Source organism: Salvelinus alpinus, chromosome 14, assembly GCF_045679555.1.
Source record: "Salvelinus alpinus chromosome 14, SLU_Salpinus.1, whole genome shotgun sequence".
Classification (NCBI taxonomy): domain Eukaryota; kingdom Metazoa; phylum Chordata; class Actinopteri; order Salmoniformes; family Salmonidae; genus Salvelinus; species Salvelinus alpinus.
In genome coordinates, this window is record NC_092099.1 from 18,797,529 (window position 1) to 18,813,318 (window position 15,790).

The 15,790-nt window shown below is 50.3% G+C and overlaps 1 protein-coding gene across 5 annotated transcripts in view; it reads right to left on the minus strand.

Moving 5' to 3' along the window:
- The window catches only part of LOC139538548 (ras-associated and pleckstrin homology domains-containing protein 1-like), a 187,114-nt gene that overhangs the window by 142,502 nt on the left and 28,822 nt on the right, over positions 1 to 15,790 (minus strand). The gene's annotated exons all lie outside the window — the stretch shown is intronic.

The window sequence follows — 15,790 nt, forward strand, 5'->3', positions numbered from 1 at the left end:
TCTCTGTCTGCTACATACATACAAACAGGGGACCATGACAGACCAGCATCTCTGTCTGCTACATACATACAAACAGGGGACCATGACAGACCAGCATCTGTCTGCTACATACATACAAACAGGGGACCATGACAGACCAGTATCTCTGTCTGCTACATACATACAAACAGGGGACCATGACAGACCAGCATCGGTCTGCTACATACAAACAGGGGACCATGACAGACCAGCATCTCTGTCTGCTACATACATACAAACAGGGGACCATGACAGACCAGCATCTCTGTCTGCTACATACATACAAACAGGGGACCATGACAGACCAGTATCTCTGTCTGCTACATACATACAAACAGGGGACCATGACAGACCCGTATCTGTCTGCTACATACATACAGGGGACCATGACAGACCAGTATCTCTGTCTGCTACATACAAACAGGGGACCATGACAGACCAGTATCTCTGTCTGCTACATACAAACAGGGGACCATGACAGACCAGCATCTATGTCTGCTACATACAAACAGGGGACCATGACAGACCAGCATCTGTCTGCTACATACATACAAACAGGGGACCATGACAGACCAGCATCTGTCTGCTACATACAAACAGGGGACCATGACAGACCAGCATCTCTGTCTGCTACATACATACAAACAGGGGACCATGACAGACCAGGATCTCTGTCTGCTACATACATACAAACAGGGGACCATGACAGACCAGCATCTGTCTGCTACATACATACAAACAGGGGACCATGACAGACCAGCATCTCTGTCTGCTACATACAAACAGGGGACCATGACATACCAGCATATCTGTCTGCTACATACAAACAGGGGACCATGACAGACCAGCATCTCTGTCTGCTACATACATACAAACAGGGGACCATGACAGGCCAGCATCTGTCTGCTACATACAAACAGGGGACCATGACAGACCAGTATCTCTGTCTGCTACATACATACAAACAGGGGACCATGACAGACCAGTATCTCTGTCTGCTACATACATACAAACAGGGGACCATGACAGACCAGTATTCTGTCTGCAGAATGTTTTGTCTAAACGGAGAAACCAGACAGTCTCTGAAGGCGCAAGGCCGTGGCCATGGAGACAAGAAACATAAATAAACAGCTCGACAGCCGATAACTACAGTATAGAGTCAGACGCTTTGTTCAACTTTGAAATCAATAGGTTTTATTTGGTATACATTTTAAAGTGTTTCAGCGTAATTTCGTTACCGTGGAATTTCCCCACATACTCATTCCTAACGGTAACAGAGAGAGAGACGAGCTTTCTCACTCAAATGACATGACTGACAGCTCTCAGACGACACACACACACACACACACACACACACACGCACACACACACACACACACACACAGAGCCCAGGGCAGAGCAGATAAAGTACACCAACTCATGACAGACAGACTACCGTATACTGTGGAAGACTACCAAATAAAATTTGATTTGATTTGATAACCTAAAGTACACGACACAGACAGACTACCATATAACCTAAAGTACACGACACAGACAGACTACCATATAACCTAAAGTACACGACACAGACAGACTACCATATAACCTAAAGTACACGACACAGACAGACTACCATATAACCTAAAATACACGACACAGACAGACTACCATATAACCTAAAATACACGACACAGACAGACTACCATATAACCTAAAATACACGACACAGACAGACTACCATATAACCTAAAATACACGACACAGACAGACTACCATATAACCTAAAATACACGACACAGACAGACTACCATATAACCTAAAGTACACGACACAGACAGACTACCATATAACCTAAAATACACGACACAGACAGACTACCATATAACCTAAAATACACGACACAGACAGACTACCATATAACAACAGTGAGCCCCTGCAGCTCCGTCCCGGTTCTCTGAACAGGGGCAATTTGGTGTGTGTGGGGGGGGGGGGGTCCGTGAGTGGCTATTCCAAAGTGGGATACCTCGTATCCCACTTTGACTATTCCATTGGATTCCTTATGTCTAACTTATTGTTAGAAAAATAGTTCGGACCAAATGGGATACAAGGTACTATATTTAATATAACATGAATCATATGAAGAAAAAATTATAATTAAAATAAAAAAATAAAAAAGGCAAATTTGGACGCAATCAATTATGTGGTCAAATAGGGTATAAAAGGGAGTGACAGAGTATTGTATTTCACCTTTATTTAACCAGGTAGGCCAGTTGAGAACAAGTTCTCATTTACAACTGCGACCTGGCCAAGATAAAGCAAAGCAGTGCAACACAAACAACACAGAGTTACACATGGAATAAACAAGCGTACAGTCAATAACACAATAGAAAAATCTATATACAGCATGTGCAAATGAGGTCAGATAAGGGAGGTAAGGCAATAAAATAGGCCATAGTGGCGAAATAATTACAATATAGCAAATGAACACTGGAGTGATAGATGTGCAGAAGATGAATGTGCAAGTAGAGATACTGGGGTGCAAAGGAGCAAAAAATAATAATAATAATATGGAGATGAGGTAGTTGGATGGGCTATTTACAGATGGGCTATGTACAGGTGCAGTGATCTATGAGCTGCTCTGACAGCTGGTGCTTAAAGTTAGACAGGGAGATATGAGTCTCCAGCTTCAGTGATTTTTGCAATTCGTTCCAGTCATTGGCAGCAGAGAACTGGAAGGAAAGGCGGCCAAATGAGGAATTGGCTTTGGGGGTGACCAGTGAGATATACCTGCTGGAGCGCATGCTACGAGTGGGTGCTGCTATGGTGACCAGTGAGCTGAGATAAGGTGGGGCTTTACCTAGCAAAGACTTAGATGACCTGGAGCCAGTGGGTTTGGCAACGAATATGTAGCGAGGGCCAGCCGACGAGAGCGTACAGGTCGCAGTGGTGGGTAGTGTATGGGGCTTTGGTGACAAAACGGATGGCACTGTGATAGACTGCATCCAATTTGCTGAGTAGAGTGTTGGAGGCTATTTTGAAAATGACATCGAAGTCGAGGATCGGTAGGATAGTCAGTTTTACTTGGGTATGTTTGGCAGCATGAGTGAACGATTCTTTGTTGCGAAATAGGAAGCCAATTCTAGATGTAACTTTGGATTGGAGATGCTTAATGTGAGTCTGGAAGGAGAGTTTACAGTCTAACCAGACACCTAGGTATTTGTAGTTGTCCACATATTCTAAGTCAGAACCGTCCAGAGTAGTGATGCTGGACCAGCGGGCAGGTGCGGGCAGCGATTGGTTGAAGAGCCTGCATTTAATTGCATTTAAAAGCAGTTGGAGGCAACGGAAGGAGAGTTGTATGGCATTGAAGCTCGTCTGGAGGTTAGTTAACACAGAATGGAATGGGGTGAGAAAACGGACCCTCCGTTACATCGTGACGTGTCATGTCTTAAAGTACAGCACGCATAAAGCAACTATTTCTGTCTTACAATCTCTCTCCACCAGGTGTAGCACTTCTCTCATCGTTTAAAAACAAGAAATGGACAGTGACGGGGGTAAGGGGGGGATACCTAGTCATTTATTACGTCATCACTGTTAGCGATCATGACTCTCAAAGTCGCTGTTTACTTCTGAAGATCACTTTAGCACCGCCCTAAAAACCCGATTCAAATTCGACACAAACCTTCAAATAGGTAATGACCTAAATTTTGGAAAGCGTGGAAATTCCTTTAATTCCCTGCCTAAGCAAGTTGTATCAGAGTCTCGCTTCATTGCTGGAAAAAAACGAGAAGTGATGCTTTTTTTAAAAAATCAGCATTTTATCTCCGCAGGCTATTTATTTGAAGGAAATGGTGGTTTAATTGACCCTAGTCAGCCAGTCGACTGCCTGCCCCTCTCCTATACATGATGGAAGTTCACCTCTAGTGAATATTTTGTTTTGGTTTTCATTTCAACAACTTTCTACTTGTGATGTGCTAGACGCCGTGGGCCAGACAAAAAATCCACTGGGGCTGATTTGATTGATCAGTGTTTTACACAAGTACATAGAGTAGCCAGCCAAATAGAAAAAGCAGCCAGCCAGGTGCCCCCGGGCAAGACATTTTGTAAATAGCCCACATTATCTTGAAAAATAAATTCAAAACAAAAATCACACACTTTTAATGGGGGAAAAAACTCAATTGGATGTTAAGTCGACTACAACACTTAAACCACATCAGGAGACCATTTGAGGTCTGGGAAAAATCTGAGAAAAGTAGATATTTGGGGGTAGTTACCCTTTAATTCCAGTGAGCACCTCGCAAGAGGCTGTTTAGCAAGAGGCCGTTTAGCTGGGTTTTTGTAGCACACGTGATGGTAGAGTTTGCAAAACAAACACCCACTGGTTAAATGAAAATACTCATGATATCATTCTGCCAGGTAAAGCACTGCTTACTTTGTTGTTAACATTTAATTGAGGTTTTTGGGGAAAAACCCATCTACCAGAAGACGACAATGCTGGTTTCAAAAGCATCATCGCAAACGGCTAGACACACACCTCACACACACACACACCTCTCACACACACACCTCTCACACACACACACACACACACACCTCACACACCTCACACACACACCCCTCTCACACACACACACACACCTCACACACACACACACCTCACACACACACACACACACAGTTCAGAAAGTTGCAGGAAATATAAATCACTGATGCATTTTGTTAATGTATTACGATAAACTTGAGAAAATTACATACATTTTCAATACATCTAGTTGGATTCCCTACTAAGGTCAATACATGTTTTAATTCCCTTTCAATGCCTGGATTCTGTGAGGGCCTGATTTATCATATCTATCATACTCTCCACTACCTATGTGTCCTGCTGTCACGATTCAACATTGAATGTTTTCAGAAGTTAGTGCCTTCAGAAAGTCTTCATACCCCGAGACTTATTCCACATTTAGTTACGTTACATCCTGAATTCAAAATGGATTAACTAGACTGTCACCCATCTACACACAATAATGACAAAGGGAAGACATGTTTAGACATTTTTTGCTAATTTATTGACAATTAAATAGAGAAATATCTCATTTACAAAAAAAGTATTCACACCCCTGAGTCAATACTTAGTAGAAGCACCTTTGGCAGTAATTACATCCATGAGTGTTTCTGGGTAAATCTCCAAAAGCTTTCCACAACTGGATTATACTACATCTGCCCATCTCTACCGCCACACGCTCGCCCTACCGCCACACGCTCGCCCTACCGCCACACGCTCGCTTCGGTCGCCACACGCTCGCTTCGGTCGCCTTCTCAAACGCCGCCTTCGTATTGTGGCTCCAGATCCAGTCAAGGACATACAGTAGCTTTTTTTTTTTCTTTTAGGATCCTCAATAGTTTTGTAAATCTCCTTCGTCGCTGCTGAAGCTATACACGATGACGAGGAGTTTATTAAACGTAGTTATTATTTCTAATTACTACTAATCTTCTGCATCTAAACTCAGCAACAAAAAAAAAGAAACGTCCCTTTTTCAGGACCCTGTAATTTTCAAAGATAATTCGGAAAAATACAAAATAACTTCACAGATCTTCATTGTAAAAGGGTTTAAACACGGTTTCCCATGTTTGTTCAATGAACCATAAACAATGAATGAACATGCACCTGTGGAACGGTCGTTAAGACACTAACAGCTAACAGACGGTAGGCAATTAAGGTCACAGTTATGAAGACTTAGGACACTAAAGAGGCCTTTCTACTGACTCTGAAAAACACCAAAAAGAAAGATGCCCAGGGTCCCTGCTCATCTGCGTGAACGTGCCTTAGGTATGCTGCAAGGAGGCATGAGGACTGCAGATGTGGCCAGTGCAATTTATTGCCATTTCCGTACTGTGAGACACTGAAGACATCTATACAGGAAGACAGGACGGACAGCTGATCGTCCTCCCATCAGTGGCAGACCAAGTGTAACAACACCTGCACAGGATCGGTAGATCCGAACATCACACCTGTTGGACAGGTAAAGGATGGCAACAACAACTGCCCGAGTCACACCAGGAACATACAATCCCTCCATCAGGGCTCAGACTGTCCGCAATAGGCTGAGAGAGGCTGGACTGAGGGCTTGTAGGCCTGTTGTAAGGCAGGTCCTCACCAGACATCACTGGCAACAACGTCGCCTATGGACACAAATCCACCGTCGCTGGACCTGACAGGACTAGCAAAAAGTGCTCTTCACTGACGAGTCGCGGTTTTGTCTCACCAGGGGTGATGGCCGGATTCACGTTTATCGTCGAAGGAATGAGCGTTACACCGAGGCCTGTACTCTGGAGCGGGATCGATTTGCAGGTGGAGGGTCCGTCATGGTCTGGGGTGGTGTGTCAAAGCATCATCGGACTGAGCTTGTTGTCATTGCAGGCAATCTCAACGCTGTGCGTTACAGGGAAGACATCCTCCTCCCTCATGTGGTACCCTTCCTGCAGGCTCATCCTGACATGACCCTCCAGCATGACAATGCCACCAGCCATACTGCTCGTTCTGTGTGTGATTTCCTGCAAGACAGGAATGTCAGTGTTCTGCCGTGGCCAGCGAAGAGCCCGGATCTCAATCCCATTGAGCACGTCTGGGACCTGTTGGATCAGAGGGTGAGGGCTAAGGCCATTCCCCCCCAGAAATGTCCGGGAACTTGCAGGTGCCTTGGTGGAAGAGTGGGGTAACATCTCACAGCAAGAACTGGTGCAGTTCTGGTGCAGTTCATGAGGAGTACTTAATGCAGCTGGTGGCCACACCAGATACTGACTGTTACTTTTGTTACCCCCCCCCCTTTGTTCAGGGACACATTATTCCATTTCTGTTAGTCACATGTCTGTGGAACTTGTTCAGTTTATGTCTCAGTTTTTGAATCTTGTTATGTTCATACAAATATTTACACGTTAAGTTTGCTGAAAACAAACGCAGTTGACAGTGAGAGGACATTTCTTTTTTGCTGAGTTTGTTTCTTCTACCAGAAAACGGTGGGGTTCGGTCCCCACTTCCCTTGATGTATAAAGTGCAGCCAGGGACCTAACTTGACCTGCGATAATAATCAACTTTCCCACCAAATAAAACGGACATCTAGCTCCATATAAGGGCATATCGTGAGCAGGGTTTCCCCTACTAGAGTGCACATGAAGTTGTTACCCATTTTCGCAGCTGTGGTATGTATAAAATGATCGCAAATGTTGTAGGTGGAAAAGTACACAAAACCGATACTACTTTTGACAAAAAAGGCTCACTTTCATTTTTTTTTTTTAAACAATGAATTGATATATATATATACACACACACTGCTCAAAAAAAATAAAGGGAACACTTAAACAACACAATGTAACTCCAAGTCAATCACACTTCTGTGAAATCAAACTGTCCACTTAGGAAGCAACACTGATTGACAATAAATTTCACATGCTGTTGTGCAAATGTAATAAACAGGTGGAAATTATAGGCAATTAGCAAGAAACCCCCAATAAAGGAGTGGTTCTGCAAGTGGTGACCACAGACCACTTCTCAGTTCCTATGCGTCCTGGCTGATGTTTTGGTCACTTTTGAATGCTGGCGGTGCTTTCACTCTAGTGGTAGCGTGAGACGGAGTCTACAACCCACACAAGTGGCTCAGGTAGTGCAGCTCATCCAGGATGGCACATCAATGCGAGCTGTGGCAAGAAGGTTTGCTGTGTCTGTCAGCGTAGTGTCCAGAGCATGGAGGCGCTACCAGGAGACAGGCCAGTACATCAGGAGACGTGGAGGAGGCCGTAGGAGGGCAACAACCCAGCAGCAGGACCGCTACCTCCGCCTTTGTGCAAGGAGGAGCACTGCCAGAGCCCTGAAAAATGACCTCCAGCAGGCCACAAATGTGCATGTCACTAACCGCCCATCATTAGAGAGGCAGAGCATTGTCCTGATTAAACTGGGTCAAGGAGACGGGGGAATTACACTAGATGACTTTACCCTACACCGTGTCTGTGAAAAAATAACACCCTATTCCCTACATAGTGCGTTACTTTTGACCAGCGCCAATTAGGGACACCTAAAAGTAGTGCGCTATGTAGGATATAGGGTGCAATTTGGGACACAGACAAACTCTACTACTAAAAGGCTAATACTAAATGGTCCGTTCAGACCCACAGACTGATGACATATCTGACCTGACAGAGCTAATTCTAATTGGCCAACATGTATTTATATAAAAGAGAGAGACCGACACACAAACACACACGTTTGGGGTCACTTAGAAATGTCCTTGTTTTTGAAAAAGCTAATATTCTGTCCATTAAAATAACATAAAATTGATCTGAAATACAGTGTAGACATTCTTAATGTTGTAAATGACTATTGTAGCTGATTTTTAATGGAATAACTACATAGGCATACAGAGGCCCATTATCAGCATCACTCCTGTGTTCCAATGGCACGTTGTGTTAGCTAATCCAAATGTAGCATTTTTAAAGGCTAATTGATCATTAGAAAACCCTTTTGCAATTATGTTAGCACAGCTGTAAACTGTTGTCCTTATTAAAGAAGCAATAAAACTGTCCTTCTTTAGCATCAGCATTTTAGTGGGTTCGATTACAGGCAATATTGCTTCCCTCGAAGCGAGCATCGAATGTATTTAGCTTATCTGGTAGGCTTGTGTCACTGTGCAGCTCGCGGCTGGGTTTCCCTTTGTAATCTGTGATAGTTTACAAGTCCTGCTACATCTAAAGAGCATCAGAGCCTAGTAGGATTCAATCTAGTCCTGGATGTATGTTTTGAGTCTTTGATGGCTCGTCAAAAGTCTTAGCAGTCTTAAATTTCTTATAAGCATCCGGATTAGTATCCCGCTCCTTGAAAAATGGCAGCTCCAGCCGTTAGCTCAGTGCGAATGTTGCCTGTAATCCATGGCTTCTGGTTGGGGTATGTACGTACGGTCACTTTGCAGACAACATCATCAATGCACTTTATTAATGAACTCCTCAAATGTTATGGGATGAATCCTGTCACATGTTCCAGTCTGCTATCAAAACAGTCCTGTAGCTTAGCAACCACTTCATGCAATCACTTCCATATTGAGCGCGTCACTGGTACTTCCTGTGTGTGTGTGTGTGTGTGTGTGTGTGTGTGTGTGTGTGTGTGTGTGTGTGTGTGTGTGTGTGTGTGTGTGTGTGTGTGTGTGTGTGTGTGTGTACGGTCTCGCTCTAAAATGTCAGAGCCAGGGTGTGTTGTGGGTACTGAGCACACGTCTCTTTATCCTGAACGGTGACATCATGCTAGGTCACATTTAACAGAGAAAACACACACACAGACACACACACAAACAATCACAACACACACACACACACACACACACGCAGGTGTCACCATCATAAAACCTCAAGTGTCTCTATTGGACAGGCATTGCTGGAGTGTCACCAGAGACTTATTCATGATGTCTATTTCCAATGAAGCAAGTTGTTTTAGGACAAAGATAAAAAGCACTGATTTTGTAACTTATGAAAAGCAAAATGTAATCTTGTTGATGCTCTGCTCTGGTGAGTGGGTGAGGGAGCAGGGTGAGGGAGCAGGGTGAGGGAGAAGGGTGAGGGAGAAGGGTGAGGGAGCAGGGTGAGGGGGCAGGGTGAGGGAGCAGGGTGAGGGAGCAGGTTCTGTGTCCCAAAATGGTACCCTATTCCCTATATAGTACACTACTTTAGACCAGAGCCCTATTCCCTATATAGTGCACTACTTTAGACCAGAGCCCTATTCCCTATATAGTGCACTACCTTAGACCAGAGCCCTATTCCCTATATAGTGCACTACTTTAGACCAGAGCCCTATTCCCTACATAGTGCACTACTTTAGACCAGAGCCCTATTCCCTATATAGTGCACTACTTTAGACCAGAGCCCTATTCCCTACATAGTGCACTACTTTAGACCAGAGCCCTATTCCCTATATAGTGCACTACTTTAGACCAGAGCCCTATTCCCTATATAGTGCACTACCTTAGACCAGAGCCCTATTCCCTATATAGTGCACTACTTTAGACCAGAGCCCTATTCCCTATATAGTGCACTACCTTAGACCAGAGCCCTATTCCCTATATAGTGCACTACTTTAGACCAGAGCCCTATTCCCTATATAGTGCACTACCTTAGACCAGAGCCCTATTCCCTATATAGTGCACTACTTTAGACCAGAGCCCTATTCCCTATATAGTGCACTACTTTAGACCAGAGCCCTATTCCCTATATAGTGCACTACTATAGACCAGAGCCCTATTCCCTATATAGTGCACTACTATAGACCAGAGCCCTATTCCCTATATAGTACACTACCTTAGACCAGAGCCCTATTCCCTATATAGTGCACTACTATAGACCAGAGCCCTATTCCCTACATAGTACACTACTTTAGACCAGATCCCTATGGGCCGTAGCACCCTATTCCCTACATAGTGCACTACTTTAGACCAGAGCCCTATGGGCCGTAGCACCCTATTCCCTGCATAGTGCACTACTTTAGACCAGAGCCCTATTCCCTATATAGTACACTACTATAGACCAGAGCCCTATTCCCTATATAGTGCACTACTATAGACCAGAGCCCTATTCCCTATATAGTGCACTACTTTAGACCAGAGCCCTATTCCCTATATAGTACACTACTATAGACCAGAGCCCTATTCCCTATATAGTGCACTACTATAGACCAGAGCCCTATTCCCTATATAATGCACTACTATAGACCAGAGCCCTATTCCCTACATAGTGCACTACCTTAGACCAGAGCCCTATTCCCTACATAGTGCACTACTTTAGACCAGAGCCCTATTCCCTATATAGTACACTACCTTAGACCAGAGCCCTATTCCCTATATAGTACACTACTTTAGACCAGGGTCCTGGAATAGGTTGCCATTAGGGACACATCTTTGGGGTTTTGTGTAAGTGTACTGGTCTTAAGTATCACTCAGTCATTCTGGAGGATTGTGCAGTGTGCTTATTGGTGCAACTGACGCTGGTGGAATTTGCCCTGTTTAAAGCCCTGTTTAAAGCCCTGGTTAAAGCCCTGGTTAAAGCCCTGGTTAAAGCCCTGGTTAAAGCCCTGGTTAAAGCCCTGTTTAAAGCCCTGGTTAAAGCCCTGGTTAGTACACTACAGCCAGTAGAAGGAATACGGAAGGAGGATAGAGAGAGAAATCGGTCTCCTGATTTCTCTCACCTGACCAGGCAGGTGTGGGAGTAGGATGAGTCTCCTTGAATAGGGAAGATATGACACCTCACACAGTGTGTCAGTCCTGAAGGGGACAGAGTAGCGAGCCAGGAGGGAGGGGGGGACAGAGTAGCGAGATGGGGGGGGGACGGGGGACAGAGTAGCGAGACGGGAGGGAGGGGGGGACAGAGTAGCGAGATGGGGGGGGACGGGGGACAGAGTAGCGAGACGGGAGGGAGGGGGGGACAGAGTAGCGAGATGGGGGGGGACGGGGGACAGAGTAGCGAGACGGGAGGGAGGGAGGGGACAGAGTAGCGAGAAAAGAGGGAGGGGACAGAGTAGCGAGACGGGAGGGAGGGAGGGGACAGAGTAGCGAGACGGGAGGGGACAGAGTAGCGAGACGGGAGGGGACAGAGTAGCGAGACGGGAGGGGACAGAGTAGCAAGACGGGAGGGGACAGAGTAGCGAGACGGGAGGGAGGGAGGGGACAGAGTAGCGAGACGGGAGGGAGGGAGGGGACAGAGTAGCGAGACGGGAGGGAGGGAGGGGACAGAGTAGCGAGACGGGAGGGAGGGAGGGGACAGAGTAGCGAGACGGGAGGGGACAGAGTAGCGAGACGGGAGGGGACAGAGTAGCGAGACGGGAGGGAGGGAGGGGACAGAGTAGCGAGACGGGAGGGAGGGAGGGGACAGAGTAGCGAGACGGGAGGGAGGGAGGGGACAGAGTAGCGAGACGGGAGGGAGGGAGGGGACAGAGTAGCGAGACGGGAGGGAGGGGACAGAGTAGCGAGACGGGAGGGAGGGAGGGGACAGAGTAGCGAGACGGGAGGGAGGGAGGGGACAGAGTAGCGAGACGGGAGGGAGGGAGGGGACAGAGTAGCGAGACGGGAGGGAGGGAGGGGACAGAGTAGCGAGACGGGAGGGAGGGAGGGGACAGAGTAGCGAGACGGGAGGGAGGGAGGGGACAGAGTAGCGAGACGGGAGGGAGGGAGGGGACAGAGTAGCGAGACGGGAGGGAGGGAGGGGACAGAGTAGCGAGACGGGAGGGAGGGAGGGGACAGAGTAGCGAGACGGGAGGGAGGGAGGGGACAGAGTAGCGAGACGGGAGGGAGGGAGGGGACAGAGTAGCGAGACGGGAGGGAGGGAGGGGACAGAGTAGCGAGACGGGAGGGAGGGAGGGGACAGAGTAGCGAGACGGGAGGGAGGGAGGGGACAGAGTAGCGAGACGGGAGGGAGGGAGGGGACAGAGTAGCGAGACGGGAGGGAGGGAGGGGACAGAGTAGCGAGACGGGGGGGAGGGAGGGGACAGAGTAGCGAGACGGGAGGGAGGGGACAGAGTAGCGAGACGGGAGGGAGGGAGGGGACAGAGTAGCGAGACAGGAGGGAGGGGACAGAGTAGCGAAACAGGAGGGAGGGGACAGAGTAGCGAGACAGGAGGGAGGGAGGGGACAGAGTAGCGAGACAGGAGGGAGGGAGGGGACAGAGTAGCGAGACAGGAGGGAGGGAGGGGACAGAGTAGCGAGACAGGAGGGAGGGAGGGGACAGAGTAGCGAGACAGGAGGGAGGGAGGGGACAGAGTAGCGAGACAGGAGGGAGGGAGGGGACAGAGTAGCGAGACAGGAGGGAGGGAGGGGACAGAGTAGCGAGACGGGAGGGAGGGAGGGGACAGAGTAGCGAGACGGGAGGGAGGGAGGGGACAGAGTAGCGAGACGGGAGGGAGGGAGGGGACAGAGTAGCGAGACGGGAGGGAGGGAGGGGACAGAGTAGCGAGACAGGAGGGAGGGGACAGAGTAGCGAGACAGGAGGGAGGGAGGGGACAGAGTAGCGAGACAGGAGGGAGGGAGGGGACAGAGTAGCGAGACAGGGAGGGAGGGGACAGAGTAGCGAGACGGGAGGGAGGGAGGGGACAGAGTAGCGAGACGGGAGAGAGGGAGGGGACAGAGTAGCGAGACAGGAGGGAGGGGACAGAGTAGCGAAACAGGAGGGAGGGGACAGAGTAGCGAGACAGGAGGGAGGGAGGGGACAGAGTAGCGAGACAGGAGGGAGGGAGGGGACAGAGTAGCGAAACAGGAGGGAGGGGACAGAGTAGCGAGACAGGAGGGAGGGAGGGGACAGAGTAGCGAGACAGGAGGGAGGGAGGGGACAGAGTAGCGAGACAGGAGGGAGGGAGGGGACAGAGTAGCGAGACGGGAGGGAGGGGACAGAGTAGCGAGACGGGAGGGAGGGAGGGGACAGAGTAGCGAGACAGGAGGGAGGGGACAGAGTAGCGAGACAGGAGGGAGGGAGGGGACAGAGTAGCGAGACAGGAGGGAGGGGACAGAGTAGCGAGACGGGAGGGAGGGGACAGAGTAGCGAGACGGGAGGGAGGGAGGGGACAGAGTAGCGAGACAGGAGGGAGGGGACAGAGTAGCGAGACGGGAGGGAGGGAGGGGACAGAGTAGCGAGACGGGAGGGAGGGAGGGGACAGAGTAGCGAGACGGGAGGGAGGGAGGGGACAGAGTAGCGAGACAGGAGGGAGGGGACAGAGTAGCGAGACAGGAGGGAGGGAGGGGACAGAGTAGCGAGACAGGAGGGAGGGAGGGGACAGAGTAGCGAGACAGGAGGGAGGGAGGGGACAGAGTAGCGAGACAGGAGGGAGGGAGGGGACAGAGTAGCGAGACAGGAGGGAGGGGACAGAGTAGCGAGACAGGAGGGAGGGGACAGAGTAGCGAGACGGGAGGGAGGGAGGGGACAGAGTAGCGAGACGGGAGGGAGGGAGGGGACAGAGTAGCGAGACGGGAGGGAGGGAGGGGACAGAGTAGCGAGACAGGAGGGAGGGGACAGAGTAGCGAGACAGGAGGGAGGGGACAGAGTAGCGAGACGGGAGGGAGTGGACAGAGTAGCGAGACGGGAGGGAGGGGACAGAGTAGCGAGACAGGAGGAAGGGGACAGAGTAGCGAGACGGGAGGGAGGGAGGGGACAGAGTAGCGAGACGGGAGGGAGGGAGGGGACAGAGTAGCGAGACAGGAGGGAGGGAGGGGACAGAGTAGCGAGACGGGAGGGAGGGAGGGGACAGAGTAGCGAGACAGGAGGGAGGGAGGGGACAGAGTAGCGAGACGGGAGGGAGGGAGGGGACAGAGTAGCGAGACAGGAGGGAGGGAGGGGACAGAGTAGCGAGACAGGAGGGAGGGAGGGGACAGAGTAGCGAGACAGGAGGGAGGGAGGGGACAGAGTAGCGAGACAGGAGGGAGGGGACAGAGTAGCGAGACAGGAGGGAGGGGACAGAGTAGCGAGACGGGAGGGAGGGAGGGGACAGAGTAGCGAGACGGGAGGGAGGGAGGGGACAGAGTAGCGAGACGGGAGGGAGGGAGGGGACAGAGTAGCGAGACAGGAGGGAGGGGACAGAGTAGCGAGACAGGAGGGAGGGGACAGAGTAGCGAGACGGGAGGGAGTGGACAGAGTAGCGAGACGGGAGGGAGGGGACAGAGTAGCGAGACAGGAGGAAGGGGACAGAGTAGCGAGACGGGAGGGAGGGAGGGGACAGAGTAGCGAGACGGGAGGGAGGGAGGGGACAGAGTAGCGAGACAGGAGGGAGGGAGGGGACAGAGTAGCGAGACGGGAGGGAGGGAGGGGACAGAGTAGCGAGACAGGAGGGAGGGAGGGGACAGAGTAGCGAGACGGGAGGGAGGGAGGGGACAGAGTAGCGAGACAGGAGGGAGGGAGGGGACAGAGTAGCGAGACGGGAGGGAGGGAGGGGACAGAGTAGCGAGACAGGAGGGAGGGAGGGGACAGAGTAGCGAGACAGGAGGGAGGGGACAGAGTAGCGAGACAGGAGGGAGGGGACAGAGTAGCGAGACGGGAGGGAGGGAGGGGACAGAGTAGCGAGACGGGAGGGAGGGAGGGGACAGAGTAGCGAGACGGGAGGGAGGGAGGGGACAGAGTAGCGAGACAGGAGGGAGGGGACAGAGTAGCGAGACAGGAGGGAGGGGACAGAGTAGCGAGACGGGAGGGAGTGGACAGAGTAGCGAGACGGGAGGGAGGGGACAGAGTAGCGAGACAGGAGGAAGGGGACAGAGTAGCGAGACGGGAGGGAGGGAGGGGACAGAGTAGCGAGACGGGAGGGAGGGAGGGGACAGAGTAGCGAGACAGGAGGGAGGGAGGGGACAGAGTAGCGAGACGGGAGGGAGGGAGGGGACAGAGTAGCGAGACAGGAGGGAGGGAGGGGACAGAGTAGCGAGACGGGAGGGAGGGAGGGGACAGAGTAGCGAGACAGGAGGGAGGGAGGGGACAGAGTAGCGAGACAGGAGGGAGGGAGGGGACAGAGTAGCGAGACAGGAGGGAGGGAGGGGACAGAGTAGCGAGACAGGAGGGAGGGAGGGGACAGAGTAGCGAGAAAAGAGGGAGGGGACAGAGTAGCGAGAAAAGAGGGAGGGGACAGAGTAGCGAAACAGGAGGGAGGGAGGGGACAGAGTAGCGAGACGGGAGGGAGGGAGGGGACAGAGTAGCGAGAAAAGAGGGAGGGGACAGAGTAGCGAGACGGGAGGGAGGGAGGGGACAGAGTAGCGAGACTGGAGGGAGGGAGGGGACAGAGTAGCGAGAAAAGAGG